Source organism: Martes martes (assembly GCF_963455335.1).
Source record: "Martes martes genome assembly, chromosome: X".
NCBI lineage: Eukaryota > Metazoa > Chordata > Mammalia > Carnivora > Mustelidae > Martes > Martes martes.
The window spans coordinates 18,332,247-18,352,034 of record NC_137897.1 but is presented as its reverse complement, the minus strand read 5'-3'; positions in this window follow the sequence as shown (position 1 = coordinate 18,352,034).

Below are 19,788 nucleotides of genomic sequence, written 5' to 3'. Positions count from 1 at the left end.
TATGCTAAAAATGAAGCAGCAGAAGGTGAAATTAAGAAAATCCCATTTATAGTTGCACCAAAACAATAAAATATCTAGGAATAAACTTAAACAGGTGAAAATCCTGTACTCGGAAAACTATAAAACACTGTTGAAAGAAATTCAATATGGCATAGAGAAATGGAAAAGGCAGTCCATGCTCATGGGTTGGAAGAATTGGGTTGTCTGTACTACCCAGGGCAGTCTACATATTTAATGAAGTCCCTATCAAAATACTAACAGCCATTTTTCATAGAACTAGAAAAAACAATCCTCAAATCTGTGTGGAACCACAGAAGACCTCAAATAGCCAAAGCAGTCTCGAAAAAGAAAAACGAGGTATTGCAAGTCCAGGTTTCAAGTTATATTACAAAGGGGTAGTCATTAAAACAGTATGGTACTAGCATAAAAATAGACACATAGATCAATGGAATAGAACAGAAAACCCAGAAACAAGCCCACAATTAAACGGTAAATTAATCTTCAACAAAGGAGGGGTAAAAATACAGTGGGAAAGAGTCTTTTCAACAAATGGTGTTGGGAAACTTGGACAGCTACATGGAGAAGAATGAAACGACCACGTTCTTTCACCACACACAAAAATAAACTCAGCATGGGTTGAAGACCTAAATGTGAGGCCTGAACCCGTAAAAGTCCTTCGGGAGACCACGGGCACTAATTTTTCATACATGGGCTAGAGCAACATTTTTCTAGATACCTCTCCTGAGGCAAGAGAAATAAAAGCAAAAATAAACCTTCAGGACTACCTCAAAATAAAAAGTTTCTGCATAATGAAGGAAATAGTCAACAAAACTAAAAGTAACCTACAGAATGGGAGAAGATATTTGCAAATGACGTATCTGGTAAAGGGTTAGTGTCCAAAATATATGAAGAACTGATAACAGCTCAACACCCAAAAAACAAATAATCCAATTAAAAAATGGAAGACACGAATAGACACGTTTTTCCAAAGAAGGCATCTAGATGGCCAACAGACATATGAAAAGAAGATCATTGTCAGTCATTTTCAGGGGAATACAAATCAAAACCACAATGAGATATCAGCTCACACCTGTCAGAGCGGCTAAAATGAAAAACACAAGAAACAATAAGTTTTGGCAAGGATGTGGAGAAAAAGGAAACCTCATGCACCATTGATGGGAATGCAGACTGGTGCAGCCCCTGTGGAAAACAGTATGGAGGCTCCTCAAAAAAATAACAATAGACTACCTATGATTCAGTAATTGCTGTCCTGGGTATTTCCTCCAGAAGTGCCAAAACTGTAATTCAGGGCGATACATGCACACCTATGTTTAGAGCTGCATTATTTACAATAGTCAAACTACGGAAGCAGCAGAGGTGTGCCGTCAATTGAGAGTGGATAAAGAAGTGACATATATTTTATATGTATACATATACACACATATGTGTGTGTGTGTGTGTGTGTGTGTGTGTGTGTGTGTGTGTGTGTATAATGGAATATTATTCAGCCCATAAAAAAGAATGAAATCTTGCCATTTGCAATGACGTGGATGGAGCTAGAGAGTATTATGCTAAGTGAAAGAAGTCAGTCCGAGAAAGACAAATACCATATGCTTTCACTCATAATGTGGAATTTAAGAAACAAAACAAACAAGCAAAGAAAAAAGACAAACCAGGGAACAGTCTTGACTATAGAGAACAAACTGATGGTTACCAGAGGGGAGAAGGGTGGGGGGAATGGGTGAAATAGGAGATGGAAATTAAAGAGTATACCTATCATGACAGGAAAAAAATGATAAAAGAAATAATGGTTTCGTTCACCACCAGCTGAAAGTTGCTTGCGGTCTTGGTTTTCACCCTGTACACCGCCTGTCTGATGTTTTGTTTCCCTTTTGATAGGTTCACATTTCAAGTCCACAGTTAGCTAGCACATAGTTCTAAAGGTACAATTAGGTCAGACTCTAGACATGACCAAAGTTCAGGCTTATTTGTACTTGGGAAATGATAGCCAAAGAAATTTCTGGACGGAGCAGAAGTTTGTTTTCATAAGCCAGTGTTTCACTGTTTCACATTTTGTTCACTTAGCAGTGCTGAAACGAGTGACCTGTGTTTCACATTTAAGGGCCTTTGTCTTCTTAATCAATTCTAGAGCTTTGTTGTTGCACTTTAGGTGTGACTCTGGGAGGCAGAAGAACAGCATAGGAAGTGGCTGTCCCTGCGCAGCTCCAGCCTGTGAAATAGTCTTCAGACTCTGTAGCTGCAGAGTCAGTCTGTAAACTCTGTCTTCTCAGGTACACCTTGGGATACTCTCCGTTCAGCGCTCACCTGTCTCAAGAGTGCAAAGGACAGGTGGACACAAAAGTAAAGGCAAAGATGGAGAAATAACGGGATCCATAGACTGCTCCCCACACTCAAGAGTAAAGTCACAGGGGCACCTGGGTGGCTCAGTGGGTTAAAGCCTTCGCCTTCGGCTCAGGTCATGATCCCAGGGTCCCGGGATCGAGCCCCACATTGGGCTCTCTGCTCAGCAGGGAGCCTGCTTCCTCCTCTCTCTCTGCCTGCTTCTCTGCCTGCTTGTGATCTCTGTCTGTCAAATAAGTAAATAAAATCTTTTTTTTAAAAAAAAAGAGTGAAGTCACAGTGAGTCCTTCCAGGGCTTAGATGACACATTACTCAGATTTTGTTAGTGACTCCAAATTTGAGTGTGATTGGAGGCATGATTTTTTTTCTTTTTCTTTTTTTTTTTTTAAGATTTTATTTATTTGACAGAAATCAGAGCTAGGCAGAGAGGCAGACAGAGAGAGGGGGAAGCAGGCTCCCGCTGAGCAGAGAGCCCGATGCGGGGCTTGATCCCAGGACCCCGAGATCATGACCTGAGCCGAAGGCAGAGGCTTAACACTGAGCCACCCAGGTGCCCCTGGAGGCACGATTTTATTTTATTATTTTATTTTTAAAAATATTTTATGTATTTATTTGAGAGAGAGAGAGAGCATAGAGAGTAGGAAGGTCAGAGGGAGAGCAGACTCCTTGCCGAGCAGGGAGCCCAATGCAGGACTCGATCCTGGGACTCCAGGATCATGACCTGAGCCAAAGGTAGTTGCCTGACCAACTGAGCAACCCAGGCATGCTTTCTTCACTAGAGAGAAAATAGCAGCTTTTAAACATCAGCTCTCTGGTTTGTGGGTTGTTTTTTTTTTTTTTAAGATTTTATTTATTTGGGAGAGAGAGCACAAGGAGGGGGAGGCAGAGGGAGAGGGAGAAGCAGGCTCTCCGCTGAGTAGGGAGCCTGATGGGGGGCTCGATCCCACAACTCCGAGATCATGACCTGCATGGAAGGCAGATGCTTAACTAACTGAGCCACTCATGCGTCCCTGGTTTATCTTCCATATCTCTTCTAAACTGGGAGAATGTGGTCCTCAGCTAAGGAGTGTCTGAATGCACATATGACTTTCTCCAGAGACCCCAGGAAGCCTGTAAGAGAGGGGAATTTTGTTTTTCCTTAGGAAGAGAGGAATTTTTAGGTCATTAGCACGCAAGGGAAGGATGGGGAGAGGGAGGCAATGGGACCCCTGGTTTTTGCAACACAGTTAGTGGAACTGTTGGACTCTTGCAACCCTGTCCCCCTATAACATGACACAAATAAAAGTAACAAAAACATTCTTAAAAGAATCCTAAGAAAAGCAAGGAAGTTAACATTAAAAGTCTCATACTTTGTAAACTTTGGTTCCGTGAGTTCCTGCCATGAGGGCAGTATGATACATTTGTCTCCATCTTTTTCAAGGTTTAGAAGGTTGTGGTGTGACTCTTATCTATGGCATTTTGTGGGTCGTAGCTCTCTGATTTCGTTTCTGACTCCTTCAGGAACGCATTACTCAAGAGGGAAGCTGTGATTTGTCTGGGAGCCTGTTCCCCGGGATCGAAAGTCATGTTGTTTCAGTGAAGAAAAACTGCTTCGTGTAGTGTTGGACTTATGAGGCTCTGTAGACGTGCCCGTGGCTGTAAGGCTCCCAGGGCCTTCCCTGCTTCGTGTTCCCCACTTGCCTCCTGCTGGTGAGGCTGGTGAGGTGGAAATATCCTCCTTTCTGCAGCTCCTCTCTGACCTGTCGGGCAAGCGTGACATGGTTTTCTGCTCCTCACCCTGTGTTCCTGGCTCTCGTTGGGCTCCACTGAGCTAAAGACCTTTAAGTTACTACTAACAGATTTCTTTGTGCGATCCTTGTTTTCCCCTTGGGTCGCCTTCTGTTCTTGTTCCTCATTTCTAGGCAGGATGTGAGACTTAAGGAAAAGCTTGTTTCTTTACGAAACCATTTTAAGTTGTCTGTAGTCCCGTTGAATTCACCATCGCTCTTATATTTCTAAAGAGCTACATTTTCCAGACATGACTACCTTCTCTCTCTGAACTTCCGGATCACTCTGTCGATTTTCCGTGTCCTCATGTGTGCTCTACCCTCGTTGAGTTCGCACCTGGCTTCTAGTAGACTACTCTCCCTGAGACCAGGGGCAGCTGTCCTTCTCTTCAGTGTTCCCCCAGTGCTGACCTTCTGCGCTGACATATATGTGGCAAAATGTGGGCTGAGCATGCTCTTTAAAGTTCAGAATTGCATTATAATCTGGTTTTATTTAAGCCTTTGAGGCTACCCATAGCATTGACTTTGTTTGAGGGCCACCAGCCCAAGAGCGCGTGTCCCTCAGTTTCTGACTTCTGAATCTAAACACGGAGGAGGTCGAGCTTGGTACTCCCTAAAGGCCTCCAGTCTCTGTGACTTCTCCCCCTTAGACTGGTTGAGCACCCCTTGAGTGCATGGTCTAGATATTCTCTTACATTGTAGAGGGAGTTTCCGGTTCAGATGGGAAGACAAAGCAAGTTCACAAAACAATAATTACAGGCAGCAGCATCATAACGTACAGATCAGCTGTCTGATAGATAGTAATTCTGTGTATTGGTCTTAGGCAAAAAAGCACCCAAGGATATTTGTCTAAAATGTGAACATGATGTACCTAGGTTGTGGTTTTACATTTTTTGTGTACACTAGCTTTTTTAGAGAAGGAAAAAGAGTCATCAGAGGAAACAAGTCTCCTACAACAGGACATTGGTTTTGAGTGGATGTTTTAACTTTTAGTCTGTTGGGACCTAACCAGTGCTCTCTTCGTGTGATTATTGTTTTCTTCTTAGAACACCTTCTGTCCCCAGCAAGTCTGGCAAAATTTACCTTAGGGTTGGGCTTTTGGGGCATTCTTGATGTAGTCCTCTAGCTCATTCTTAATGTTACTATAGATAGGCAAGATTTGATATTTTATTCCTTTCAAGTACAAAAAGGAATTTAAAAATCCGCCTAAGAGTAGTACCAGATGAGATCCTGCAAGTCGTGCTTTAATGAATAGATATATTTAAAATTAATGCCACTGACCTTTAAAAATCTCTTAGGAGCTTAAACATGCCACTGTACAGTATTTACTAGAATAATATACTGACTTTTTAAAAATTCATGGTTGGGATAAACTTCACCTCACTATAATGATGATAGATTAGGAATATTACTAGACACCAAATTTGAAGGTTTCCCTAAGTAAACTGTAAATTAGACCTTGAATGAGTGCCACGGCCTCCATGCAGAAGAGAGTAAACACAGCAGGTGCCAGGCCGCCAGCTTTTAGAAAGGCCCGCTTGCATGGTTGGCCCTTAGGAAGCTCGGCATCTCACTAGTTCCCCAAGCCGATAAAAGATGGGGCACCAGACTGTACGGGTATATTGTTTGTGTAAATGATGTGATTTATGGCCAACACCTGATTTCTTTCTCGGCATTGGGGATTTGGATGTTTGCTAGGCCAGGGCTGCCTATGTGACCAGCCCCCAGTAAAAATCTTGGGTGCTGAGTCTCTAATGGGCTTCCCTAGGTAGAAGCATTATACAGGTGTGGCTGCATTTTTTTCTGCCAGGGAAAAGAACATGTTCAGTGTATCCCTTCGCAGGCTGGGGAGGAGGGATCCCACGGAGGAAGCCTGTGCATGGATTTCCTCAGCCTGTGTGTTTTTCCCTTGCTGGTCTTGTCGTGTGCCCTTTGCTGTAATAAATCTGAGCCTAAGGACAAGTGTATGCCGAGTCCTGTGAGTCATTTTAGTAAATTGCCGCATGCGTGGGTAGTCTCGGGGACCCCCCGAAACAGCATGTTGAGATGGTATTTGTCTCATTTATGTTTTGCTCTCTTCCCCTCAGCTTTAGAGTTAAAATATAAATAAAAGGACTGTTATATTTACATTAAATATTTCCAGGTCACAGGACATTAAAAACAGTTTTATTCATCTTTCCCAAGCAAAGAGAAAGTAGTTTTTGAAAGCCACAGAAAGCTCTACACTCCCTTGTTAGACCAAATTAGTGATTAGATTTTTTCTGATTCTCACAATAGGGTCTTTCTTCCTTCCCTGACGCTATGGAGGCAAGCTATTTGGGCTGGTTCATAAGCAAATAGGTCATAAACTGCACTCCATTCAAAAGTGACGTAGTTATGAAAGCATTTATTTGTCCTACAGACAGAGTACTGGCTCATTTTGAATATTGTTCTCAGCCTTGATTAGAATGCTAAAGAGCACACATTGCACATTTTGTTTTAAACACAACAGTTTTATTGTCTTGTGATGGTGCTATAAATATTTTCTGGGAAAACACTACCGAATAGGTAAGACTTTTAGGAAACTGTGTGGGATCATAGACCCAAATGTAAGAGCTAAAACCAGAACTCTTAGAAGACAACATAGGAGTAAACCCTGGTAAAGGAGTAAATCGTGACCTTGGGTTTGGCAATGGTTTCTTAGTTATAACACCAGGGGCAGAATGGATAATTTGGACTCCTTCAAAATTTAAAAACTTTTGTGCCATATATAAACAATAGGATGAAAATTAAGAGATAACCCACTGAGTGCAGGAAATCCTTGCAACTCATATATCTGATAAGAGACTGTATCTAGATACATAAAGAACTCTTGTAACTCAACAATAAAAAGACAACCCAATTAAAACAGAGCAGAGGAACTGACATTTTCCCAACGAAGATATACAAGTGGCCAATAAATAGATGAAAAGATTTTCACCATCACTAGTGTTAGGGCAGTGCAAATGAGAACCACGATGAGATAGCACTCCGCATCTATTAGGATGGTTAGAATAAGAAAGAAAGGCGGTAGCAAGTGTAGATGAGGATGTGGAGGAAATGGTCCAGTGGTCCAGCAGTTCTTCATGCTGTTAAGCACAGAGTTCTCGTATGACTCAAATTTCACTCCTCGGTAAATACTCAAGAGAAATGAAAACATGGTGCGCATAAAAACTTGTCCACAGATGTTCATAGCATCATTATTTCTATCAGCTGAACAGTAGAAACAACTAAATGTCTTAACAGCAGATGAATGGAGAAGCAAAATGCATTTTCATACAGTGGAATATTACCGAGCCATAAAAAGGAATGAAGTACTGGTGTGTGCTACATTGATGACATTTGAAAACATTATGCTAAGAAGCTAGTCATGTACTGTATGGTGAGACCACATAGTGGATGATTCCATACATTTGAAATGTCCAGAATAGGTAATCCATAGAGAAAGTAGATTACTGGTCGCTTAGCACTCTGCAGTGTGGGAGTGGAGGGTATCAGGATTCTAGAGAAACGGAACAAGGAGGAGATATGTGTCAAAAGTTGATTGCAGGGAATTGGCTTACATGATTGCTGGGGTCAACTAGGCAGGTCCAAAGTCCATAGGGCAAGTCATCAGGGAGGCACAGCTAGTATGCTTGGGCAGGAGCTGGAGCCACAGTCCGCAAGTGGAATTTCTTCTTAGGGGAAAGCTCACTTCTACTGTTAGGCCTTTCAACTGAATGGATCAAGCCCATTTACCTTAAAGCCAGCTAATTATGGACTTTAATCCCATCTACAGAATATCTTCACAGCACTGTGGAGTTGACACACAAAACTGACTGTCATTGGGGCACCTGGGTGGCTCATTTGGTTAAGCTTTCTACCTTTGATATCAGCTCAGGTCTTGATCTCAGGGTCCTGAGTTCAAGCCTCACATTGGGCTCCATGCTGGGAGTGGAGCCTACTTAAAAAGAAAAAACAGGGGCGCCTGGGTGGCTCAGTCATTGGGCATCTGCCTTCAGCTCAGGTCATGATCCCAGCATCCTGGGATCGAGCCCCACATCGGGCTCCCTGCTTGGCGGGAAGCCTGCTTCTCCCTCTCCCGCTTCCCCTGCTTGTATTCTTTTTCTCACTCTCTCTCTCTCTGTCAAATAAATAAATAAAATATTTTTTTAAAAAAGAAAGAAAACATAAACACTGACCATCGTGGGGTGGGGCATGGAGGGGGGAGTGACTGTTAATGGGTTTCTTTTTGGGCTGATGAAAATGTTCTAAAATTGTGGTCTTGGTTGCAGAGCTTTGTGAATATATGGAAAACTCTTGATTTATGGTCTTTAAATGGATGAATTGTGTGGTTTGTGAGTTATATCTCCATAAAGATATTAGTATCATTAATAAGGTATAAATACACTATCTATGTGTACTTGAACATCCGTGTTCATAGCGGCACTATTCACAATAGCCAGGAGGTAGAAGCAACCCAAATGTCCATTGACAGACGAATGGATAAACAAAATGTGAGATTTCTCAAAATGTGAGAAAGGAAGGAAGTCCAAAACAAACAATTTTTTTTAAGTTAGGAAATCCTGTCATGTGCTGCATCGTGGATGAACCTTGAGGACGTATTATACTCAGTGAAGTAAGCCAGTCACAAAAGGACAAATGCTGTATGCTCCCACTGATTGGACATTGTCTAAAGTAGTCAAATTCATAGAAATAGAATGATGGTTGCCAGGAGCGGGGGCGGGGAGGGGCCCATGGAGAGTTCTTGGTCAACGGCTATAGTTTCAGATTTGCAAAATGAAAAGGTTCTGGAGATCTCCTACAGAACAGTGCAAACATTTAGCATCACCGAACTGCACAGTTGGAAATGGTTAAGATGGTAAGATCTGGTCTTGGATGATGGGAATGCGGCTGCCTGGCCCTTCTCCAAGCTTGGTGGGCAGCCGGGGAGCCGCTCATCTTCAGGGAAGTGAGGCAGAGTGCTGGTGCCCCCCAACCTCCCCCACCTCCCGCTGCATTCTGGCCTGTTGCAGGCTGTGAGTGGGGAAACCAAACAGCCAACAGCTGCGGTGTTGAACCAGAAAGAATTCTCACTTCCTGCTTTAGCCCTTTGCTCTCCAAGATCTCTCCAGCTAGTTTTTGTGGTTGACAGATTCCTGTGGGGCAGGGGCAGCTGGAACTGGCGAAGTCAGGCAGCCTGAGGGGCCCGGGGGGGCCATGCCTTAGCCCCGGCTTCTTAGCCAGGTGGTTCAGGCCCCAGGCGACCCTTGGCGATGTCTGGAGGCACGTTTGGTTGTCTCACCTGGGGAGGCTGGGCGCTAGTGGCCCCTTCTGGGGGAAGGTCAGGGATGCTGCTGAACTTCCTCCAAAGCACAGAACAGCCCCCAACAGAAAATGATCCAGTAGTGCTGGAGCGGGGCAAGTCGGCCCTGGTGCCCTGGAGGGCTTTGCAGGGCTAGCTCCTTCCTTGTCTCACCCAGGTCTTGACCTCAGTTGATCTTTGCTTGGGTGGGTCCTGATCAGCCAACATAAAGTAGTTTGGGGTTTTTTTGGTTACACTATCATTATATTTTGCTTGTGTGTCTTTTGTCTGCACCATCATCCCCCATCTCCATGTGCAGTATACTAATGACTAATATAAATTCCAGAAGTCTGCAAAGATGAGAGACCTCTTTCCTCACTGCCATATCCCCAGCTTCTCATGTAATGTTTGGGTCCTAGTGAGATGAACTCAGTATTTGTTTCATCAAAGAATGAAAAAGATTTAATTTGCTCTAGTAACTTGACCTCCTCCCTGTCCTCTAGGGCATAAGCCAACTCCTCTTTCTCTCTTTGTCTTAAAGCCTCTGACCCCTTCCTGCCTCCCCAAATCCTCCTCCTACTCTGATGGGAACAGGGAGGGAGTGAAACTTCTGGGGAGTGGCCCCTGGGAAAAGCAGACCTTAGGGACTCAGGCAAAGTCCCTGGGACCTTAAGCATTAGAGGAGGAGTGGTTGGAGAGGAAGGACTCCTGGAAACTATAAAAAAAAAAAAAAGCTGAATGGGGGAGGACGGGGGAGGGGAGCGTACCTGGCCATTCACCATTTTTAGTGGGAAAGAAAGGATCTCCCATTTATTGAGTGTCTTCCAGGTGCAGGGCGAAATAATATTACTTAATCTTTTTAATAAGTCTGAGGTGAGGACACTCAAGTCTGGCACAATCGTATAACATTTATAGCCACGCAACTAGGAAGTGGCAGAGTTGAGATTTAAATCAAAGGTGTGATTCCAGAGGCCAAGCTTGTTGAATCTTTTGGGGAGACCTGATAAGAAGAGTTCTCTCCTGGAAAGAGCTTCCAGTCTGGTGGAGGGGCAGCCCGGCCCACAAATTAGCATATGAAAATTATAGTATGGGCTCTTCACCAGCTTGGAGGTACAAGTGTCACTTCCCCATAATCAAGTTAATTGCTCACACACTTACATATCCAAATTAGTAGGCAATCCAGTACTGTGTGCTCCTTCTCTCCCTGTCTCTCTTTCTCTCTCTCTCTCTCTCCCTCCCTCCCCCTTCACCAAATTGTTTTCAAAATGAACCCCAGAGATTTGAACCCCAGGGTTTTACTAGGCCTGCATTAATCAGTTCTAAATGAAAGATAGATGCGTGGTTCTTATCTATAGAAATTAGGCATTACAGGGGCACCTGAGTGGCTCAGTGGGTTAAAGTCTCTGCCTTTGGCTCAGGTCATGATCCCAGGATCCTGGGATCGAGCCCCGCATCGGGCTCTCTGCTCGGCAGGGACTCTGCTTCCCCCACTCTCTCTGCCTGCCTCTCTGTCTACTTGTGATTTCTGTCTGTCAAATAAATAAAATCTTAAAAAAAAAGATATTAGGCATTACAGGGGCTGGCGTTGTGGCCCAAGGTTACCACCCTTCACACTCTTCTAGCAGCTGATTTATACTCGTGGACTTAGCCATTGTCCCAAAGGGAGTCCCCACGCCAAGGTGGTTCCAGCCCCAGGCATGTACCGCCAAACCTGTGATGATCAAATAGGGCCACAGCAATATTTCTGGTTCCACATGTTCTTGTAGAACCCAGGCATCCCTCCTAGCAAAAGGTGGAGTGTAATTCTCCTCCCTTGGAATATGGGCTGACCTTTGTGACTTCTTCCTATCAAATCGGACGCAGTGGAAGTGAGGCTGCATGACTTCTGAGGTTAGGTCATAAAAGGTGATGTGGCTTCCTCCCACCTGGTTGCCTCGCTCTGCTCACCCTCAGAGCCCAGTCACCATGCTGTGAGGAAGCACAGGGCTCCCAGAGGGGCCCCAGGTAGGAGTTCCACTGACAGTTCTGGCTGCAGTCCGGGCCAGCAACCAGCGCCTGCTGTCAAATGTGACAGAGCCAGCCTTCAGGTCTTCCAGCTGACGTGACAACCTGTCCCTGCTGAGCCGTGATGGAATCAACACCTCACTGAAACCAGGAGCGTAATGAATGGGTTATTTTTTATGCCTCCCAAGTTGTGGGTTAATTTGGCACGCAGCCGTCGCAACCGGAACACCCATCCCACACCTGTGAGAGTTACAGCCCTGCCGTTGAGGTCACCAGCCCGGATACCCCTGTCTTCGTTGCTTTTCAAGGCTTTGTCGAAGGTCAACCTTTGTGTGATCGTGCTGACACCTCCTAGGGGGAATTCATCTGTGTTGCCTGGTTTGATACAACATCCATCATATTACGTTAAAGTTACTTGTGTCTGCATCCCAGGTCAATTCTGAGCTGTCCTGGAGGACAGGCCCACATGTTCTCTCTTCACTGGCGCCTGGTATGTGGCAAGGCTAACAGCTCCTTATGTGCTCATTGCAGGAACCATAGACTCAAAATCCAGACCCCCTGTACAATATCAGATATGGTCAGTAGCTGTGTTTATGTGTGTGTGTGTGTGTATTTTTCCTTTAAAATAATTCCTTGGTGCGCCTGGGTGGCTCAGTGGGTTAAGCCTCTGCCTTTGGCTCAGGTCATGATCTCAGGGTCCTGGGATCCAGCCCCGCATCAGGCTCTCTGCTCAGCAGGGAGCCTGCTTCCCCCGCCCCCCCGACTGCCTCTCTGCCTACTTGTGATCTCTCTCTCTGTCAAATAAACAAATAAAATCTTTAAAAAATTTTTTTTTAAATTCCTTTGTATATCCATACATGGGAACATTATTCAACCTTAAAAAGGCATCAAGTTCTCACACCTGCTACAACATGGATGAACCCTGAAGACATTGCGCTAAGTAAAACATAGCCTGACCCAAAGGGACAAGGACGGTGTGACTCCACTCCTATGAGGCACCCAGAGTAATCAAATTCATAGAGACAGAAAGGAGAGGTGGCTGCCAGGGCCAGTGGGGAGGGGAACCGGAAGTTAGTGTTTAATGGGGATAGAGTTTCAGTGTGGGAAGATGAAAAGATGGTGGGGGACAGCTGTACAACAATGTGAATATTTAATGACCCTTAACTGTACTCACAAATAGTTCCAATGGTGAATTTTATGTTATGTAAATTCTGCCACATTGGAAAAAAAGATTTCTGTATAATCGTTACTTTTTTTAAAAAAAAGATTTTATTTATTTGAGAGAGAGAGAGACAAAAATAGACCACAAGTGGGAAGGAGAGGGGGAAGCAGGCTGCCTGCTGAGCAGGGAGCCCGATGTGGGGCTCTGTCCCAGGACCCTGAGATCATGACCTGAGCCAAAGGCAGACACTTAACTGACTAAGCCACCCAAGCGCCCCTAACCTGTTACTTTTGAATATCACCAGCAAGATAGGAGACCCATACACAAACTCCACCCTGGAAAGAAGTGATAGAGATACTTTCTGGACAGTTTCATCCTTCCTCAGAAGACCTCTGTGGAAGAGCTACACAGGAAAAGAAGTCAAGTGCACACAGTGTGAGCCACTTCCTTTCCTGTCATGTGCCACCAAGAGACTCTGGGTTGAGAGTTCAACCCACGATCTTCCCCACTCCTGTGGCTTCCTGTGGCTTCAGCTCTGTCAACAGATTCCAACTTGGCAGAGCTCATAAGGCACCCATCTCATCCACATGCTCCTTGTGGTGACCCTGGACTTGGTAACACCGGTTCTGAAGGATCCCCTAAGGAGTCTGGCCCCTTGGCTCAAAGGAAAGAATGCTGAGCTGGAAGCTAGAAGGCCTGGATTCGTGTCCCAGGTGTGCACCTCACTGCCCATGTGGCCTGAACAAGTTGGTTTACAACCATGTTCCACTCTCACTCTCCCTCCACCTGTCACAAATGCTTTCTGAATTATACACGTGTAGAACATGTGCTCTCCTATTCTTCTTCTCCGATTAAGGCCAGGGCCATTTATTCTCCTACTGTGAATCAGTTTAATCAGATTTCAAGGGAGCACTAGATAATTTTGCTGTATGAAGCCGGCTTAGAAAGGGTCAGGAGTTGGGTGACCCGGGTGGCTTAGTCAGTTAAGTGTCTGACTCTTGGTTTTGGCTCAGGTCACGATCTCAGGGTCCTGAGATCAAGCCCCATGTTGGACTCCACAGTCAGCAGAGAGTCTGCTTGAGGATTTCTCTCCTTCTCCCTTTGCCCCCCCTCCCCCCCCTCACTCTCTTACTCTCTCTCCCCCCCTGAAATAAATAAGTAAATGTAAAAAAAAAAAAGAAAGAAAGAAAGGGGCAGGAGTGAGGGAGACAGATAGGCCAAAGGGAGTCAGGGAGTCTTTGGTAATTACCATGGCACTGCACTGGCTTCTAGGAGTAGGGGAGGGGAGAGAAATCAGGAGCCGGGAGATTGCCAGTCAAGTTAAACCACCTTTGCTGTTTTATAGGAATGTATCATAAAAACAGTCTAAGCTGGAATGCCTTTATGCAGTAGAGGACTGGTACCTTCCCTAGACAGAGTATGGTATCTTTAGGAGAGGAAGGGCAGAAGGGATGTGTACTCCTGAGACCTTTCCCCTAATTCTGTGTTTTCTGACAGCTGTGTCAGTTAGGATTGGGTTCAGCTGTGAGTCATAGAGACCCTACAACAAAGGGCTTAAAAAGCAGAAGTTTATTTCTCAGATAAAAGAGGTTTAGAAGGTACCAATCGAGGGCTGTTATGATAGCTCCATGGTCGTAAGGGACCCAGGCTCTCTCTAAGCTTTCCACCTTGCCATCCCTAAGATTTGCTCATCATCCTTAGAGTCTAAGATGGCTGCTGGGGCTCCACCCATCACATCTTAGTTCCAGGCTGCAGAATGGAAGATGAGAGGCAGGAGCACATGCCACTGCCCTTTCAAGACTTCACAGAACTTGAGCTCATTACTTCAGCTTACTTGTTGACTGTAACCTAACCTTGCTGCAATGGAGTCTGACAAATGTAGGTTTTTTGTTTTTTGTTTTTGTTTTTTTTTTTTAGCTGGGAAATAATATGCCAACCGAGAAACTGGGATTGTTTTAAATTTGAGAGCAAATTGGAGAATAGATATTTGATAGGCAGTTAAGCCTGTCACGGTCATTAGGAAATCCAGTTTATTGAACCACATGTTCCTTTAGCATTTATTAAGGGGTTTTAATGCAAGAGCCACTTTCACCTTTAAACTTTTAGCTCTTTTCGATGTGTTATGTATAAGGATACCAAAGTTGCTCTATTCATTCAACAACATTTGCTGAATGCCAGTAAATGCCAAGCATGGCCGAGGAAATGAAGAGATGAATAAGACACAGCTTCTGAGCCTTCCCTCCCCTTGTCACTACTGCTCCAGTGCATAGATTTAGGCTGCCCAGCCTGGCTCTGCACATTCATGTTCTGGAAACAGCCATGACTCCCTGCGGATGGGGGAAATCTTGGCCATACCTTGTGGGGGAAGTGAGCTGGTCATGACATTTTAGGCAACACAGAGAACCCAGAAAATATGGAATGCGGTGTGAATATCTATTGTTTCAAACTGAAGAGAGCTGTTTCCCTGAAAGGGAAACAGTTAGATTTAGTACTAAGAATAGAGCAAGAGAAACATGGGCCCAGTGCCTTCAGCTGAGAAATGAATTTCATCAGAGTCACAGTTATTGTCTATTGTCTCCATTGGTCGTTCTGGTTGGGCTGAGATCTGATTTCCACTTCAGTTCTCACAGTCAGCATTATTACTTCCCTTTGTGTAACTTTTGGGAAAAATTCAATATGAATCAGATCGTGTTGTTAGTTCCCACCAAAGAGAGACTTTTTTTTTTAAATACAGGGAGAATAGACTCCGGTCAAATGTTGACATCACAATGGAGTATCTTTGAGCGGGGCTGTTGAGTCCCCTGACTTTCATTGTTTCCAAGCCTGCCCTAGAATGAGTGTTCCCATCCTAATTTAGAATGGAGCGCACCTGCTGCCCAAACCCTTTGACTCCTGTGAGCTCAGGCTTCCTCTTGTAGTTTTTAGTGTTTTTGTTTTTAGGGTTTTTTCACAATATTTACAAACCTGAGATTTATTATTGGATGCTTTCCGGTCAAGGGAACACAGAAAACTCTCCAACTTAAAGGGAAGGAACACTGAATTTCCGGATTCCTACCCTTTTTTGTTCTTACAGGCTACCCGTGAATCTTCAGGGTTCCCAGACATTCCAAGAACAATCAAATAGTCTTCCAAAATTTTCTTCCTTTAAGTTGCCCAAATTCTGTTTTTGATGCTTGAAACCAAGTTTTTTTTTTTTTTGAATTGGTGGTAAAAAACTCATGACATAAATTTACCATCTTAACCATTTTTAGATGTACATTTTGGTAGCATTAAATATATTCAGGCTCTTGTGAAAAAGAGCTCCAGAACCTTTTCATCATATAAAACCGAAACTGAAACCCAATAAAGATAACTCCCTATTCCCTCCTCCCCTCAGCCCCTGTTTTATGAATCTGACTACTTTAGATCCCTCACATAAATAAAATCATACAGTATTTGTCTTTTGTGACTGGCTTATTTCACTTAGCAGAATGTCCTTGAGGTTCATCCGTGCTGTAGTATGTGACAGGATGTCCTTTTTTTTTTCCCTAAGTAGGCTCCACACCCTGTGAGGGGCTTGAACTCAAAATCCTGAGATCAAGAGTCACGTGCTCTCCTGAGCCCGCCAGGTGCCCCAGGCTGTCCTTCATTTTTAAGGCTGAATGATATTCCATTAAATGTATCTGCTGTGGTTTGTCATCCAGTCATCCATCACCGGACACGTGGGTTGGTTCCCTGTCTTGGTTATTGTGAATAATGCCGCAGTGATCATGAGGGAGCAGACATCTCGTTGAGATTCTGCTTTGAGTTCTTTTGGATAAATACCCAGAAGCGGGAGTACTGGATCATGTGGTAGTTCTAATTTCTTTCTTTCTTTCTTTCTTTCTTTTTTTTTTTTTTGAGAAACCTCCATACTGTTTTCCTCTTTGAGTGTTAACCCAGAGGTATGGATATCTTAACCCTTGGGCAGATTCAGAAGTGTACATCAGGGAGACACCAATGTTTTTGGCAGACACTTGAGAAAAAAAAAGGGGAGGCAAATTTAAATCAAATCGAAATTATCCAAATGAAGTTAAAGTTACAGCAATGAACCTTTCATTTTGAAATCAGACTCTTGAAAATGTGTCTTTGTTTTTCAGTCTGGTTTTCACTTCTTTATACCATTTGTGGCCCTTTCTCATTAAACCTCATTCTCCTTTACTCGGATGAATTGTCAGACATAAGAGTTAGAGATCACTTTTTTCTCTCTTGGTTCTCTTTGTTTTTTTGTTTTTAAAGATTTTATTTATTTATTTGACAGAGAGAGAGATCACAAGTAGGCAGAGAGGCAGGCGGTGTTGGGGGGGGGAACAGGCTCCCCGCTGAGCAGAGAGCCTGATTCGGGGCTCGATCCCAGGACCCTGAGATCATGACCTGAACCGAAGGCAGAGGCTTAACCCTCTGAGCCACCCAGGTGCCCCTCTGCTGGTTCTCTTTGATTGTTAGGTGAAATAAAAGCCGACAGGAAGCAAAACCTGTGCATGTGCACCATTCCATGAATTTTTTATAGCTGAGGTTATGTGTGCTTTGGTACATGTGCTAGCCGTACATTTGCTGTCAAGCACTGCTGTGCTGCCCCTTTCTAGCAGGTTATTCTGAATGTTGTTAAAACACACACACACACACACACACACACAGACATACACAGGTGAGGGAGATTCAGAGGTAAAAACTTCTTATTATAAAATAAATAACTCGGGGTTCCTGGGTGGCTCAGTCGGTTAAGTGTCTGCCTTCAGCTCAGGTCATGATCCCAGGGTCCTGGGATCGAGCCCCACATCGGGCTCTCTGCTCAGCAGGGAGCCTGCTTCCCCCTCTCCATTTGTGTGCTTCCTCTCTCTGGCTTTCTCTCAAATAATAAATCTTTTTTTTTTTCAAATAATAAATCTTGTTTTAAAAAAATAAGTAAGTCATGGGGATGAAAAGTACAGCAAGGGAATATAGTCAATAATATTGTAAGAACTTTGTATGGTGACAGATGGTAATTACATTTATGGTGAGCATTTCGTCATCTTTAGAGTTGTGCAATCACTATGTTGTATACCTGAAACTAATATAATATTGTATGTCAGCTGTACTTCAGCTAACACACACACACACACACACACACACACAAACTCTATGAGGGTTCCATCTCTTAAACAGTCTCATTTTGAACATTTTTGTTTTGTCCAAACTCAGCCTCAGCGGTGGGGTTGAGCAGACCCAGCACGACTTCTATCCCTTTTTCTCCCAGACATCTGAAATAATAGGAAGGTTAAGAGGTGCTGTTTGAAGTCCAGATTGCTTGTAGCAGAAACACTCCAAGGACATGTCCTGGACTGGAGGGTGCTAAGCTAAGGGTATGGAATCAAGACTGGGGGATTCTGCCTACTTCCAGAAATTTCCTTCCTTCTCTGGGCAGCTGCCTTGCTTCCTAGGAAGGCCTGAAGACAATGGTTCTTCTTGCCCTTACCCGCAGACTTGAATCACCTGGGGCAATCTAAAAAATTCAGATACTCAAACCAGTGACATTGGAATTTTGGGGAGGGGGGCTGAGAGGGGGGCGACCCAGGCATCAGCATTTTTGCAAGGCTCCCCAAGGCTGAGAGCCACTGTGACAGGGAACAAATTGCTACTGCTTTCTCCCCAGCAGCATGATTTGTAAGCTTGCCATTTTTATTAAAGAACAGCATACAAACTTTTATTTCGAAGTTGAAGTACCACAAAATCGGTGACATTTACGGTCTGAAATATGAGAGCAAGTTCCCGCAACGACTATTCTCTCTACAACAAATAACAAGTGGGGTGCCTGGGTGGCTCAGTGGGTTAAAACCTCTGCCTTTGGGTCAGGTCATGATCCTGGGGTCCTGGGATCAGTCTCGAGTCAGGCTCTCTGCTCAGCGGGGAGCCTGCTTCCCTCTCTCTCTCTCTGCCTGCTTCTCTGCCTACTTGTGATCTCTGTCTGTCAAATAAATAAATAAAATCTTAAAAGGAAAAAAAAAAAAGAAATAACAAGTGGATGAAATGTATGCATTCCAAATCAGAATGTCCCCAAATTAATTACCATTAGAAGTCATTTTTCCAGCTGATGAGTATTTGCCCAAACTATGGCTTATGTATTATTTCTCACATTTGTGTGGAACTTCACAGTTTTCGAAGAGCTCCAGGTCTGTTCTTATTTGAGGTGTCCACTTGTAGCTTCCCACACATCTTGCTTCTTGTGGTTCTTGAGAGTATTGAAAGGGTGTGACTCATTGGATTTTTTTTTACCCTTTTAATTCTTTTTCACAGTCGGCCTCCTGGTCTTCTATCTTTGATGTTAACTGGCTAAACTGTGGGTCATTTCCTGTTATTTGCAACCTTGGAATTAAACACACAAATGAAATCAAAGCAAATGAAAGGCCCAGGTCAGCTATCTTGTTAAGTGTCACAGCTGTGGTTCTGGAAGGTCACAGTCCAACAACTGGCTTGTCGTCCCTCCCTCCATTTCCCAAATGGAGGCCTCTCCTTCGGGGGCAGGGTTATTGAGGTTAGCCAAAAGCTTTCTCAAAAAACGTGTTATCTCCGTGAATGGTTAGTTTTTTTCTATGCTGAATCACATATTTTGTTGCTTGGGAAATGTGTTTGACAGAACTCAAAATGGATGATTTGTCCCAGTTTATTCAGCTTGTAAGGCCTTGTCCTTGAATGTGTTTTACCCCAGAGATGCCAGGGATAGTAATGTGCTGCAGGTTTGCTTCCTGGTTGGTGGGAGGGGTTGGAGAGGAGGCATTATGGGCGGTACATTTTCTTAGACAGAATTTGGAGTCAGAGGTTCCTTGTGTTCTTTGCAGTTGATAACGCAGAACTTCAAAATTCCAAGGTCATAAACTTGAACATCTACCCCACAGGTTGATTGTGCAGATTAAATGAGATGATACAAGTTATGCATAGTAAATGTTTCTTAAGCAGCCCCTTAATGTGATCACTTATTAGAAAAACATTCTGGTTTTAGTATATTTTCTGTCACAAGTGAAGAATTGAATTGAACAGTCTTATCTGTTACTCTACTACCTGCCAGGTTTGTGCTGTACACAACAGGAGGCAGAGAAAAACAGGAAAATGGCCCCTACCAAGCCTTTTAGGACCTACCTAGGTGGGGAGAAGACCCACCCCCGTGTGATATATTCAGCAACATGAAGCAGTCTGTAAGC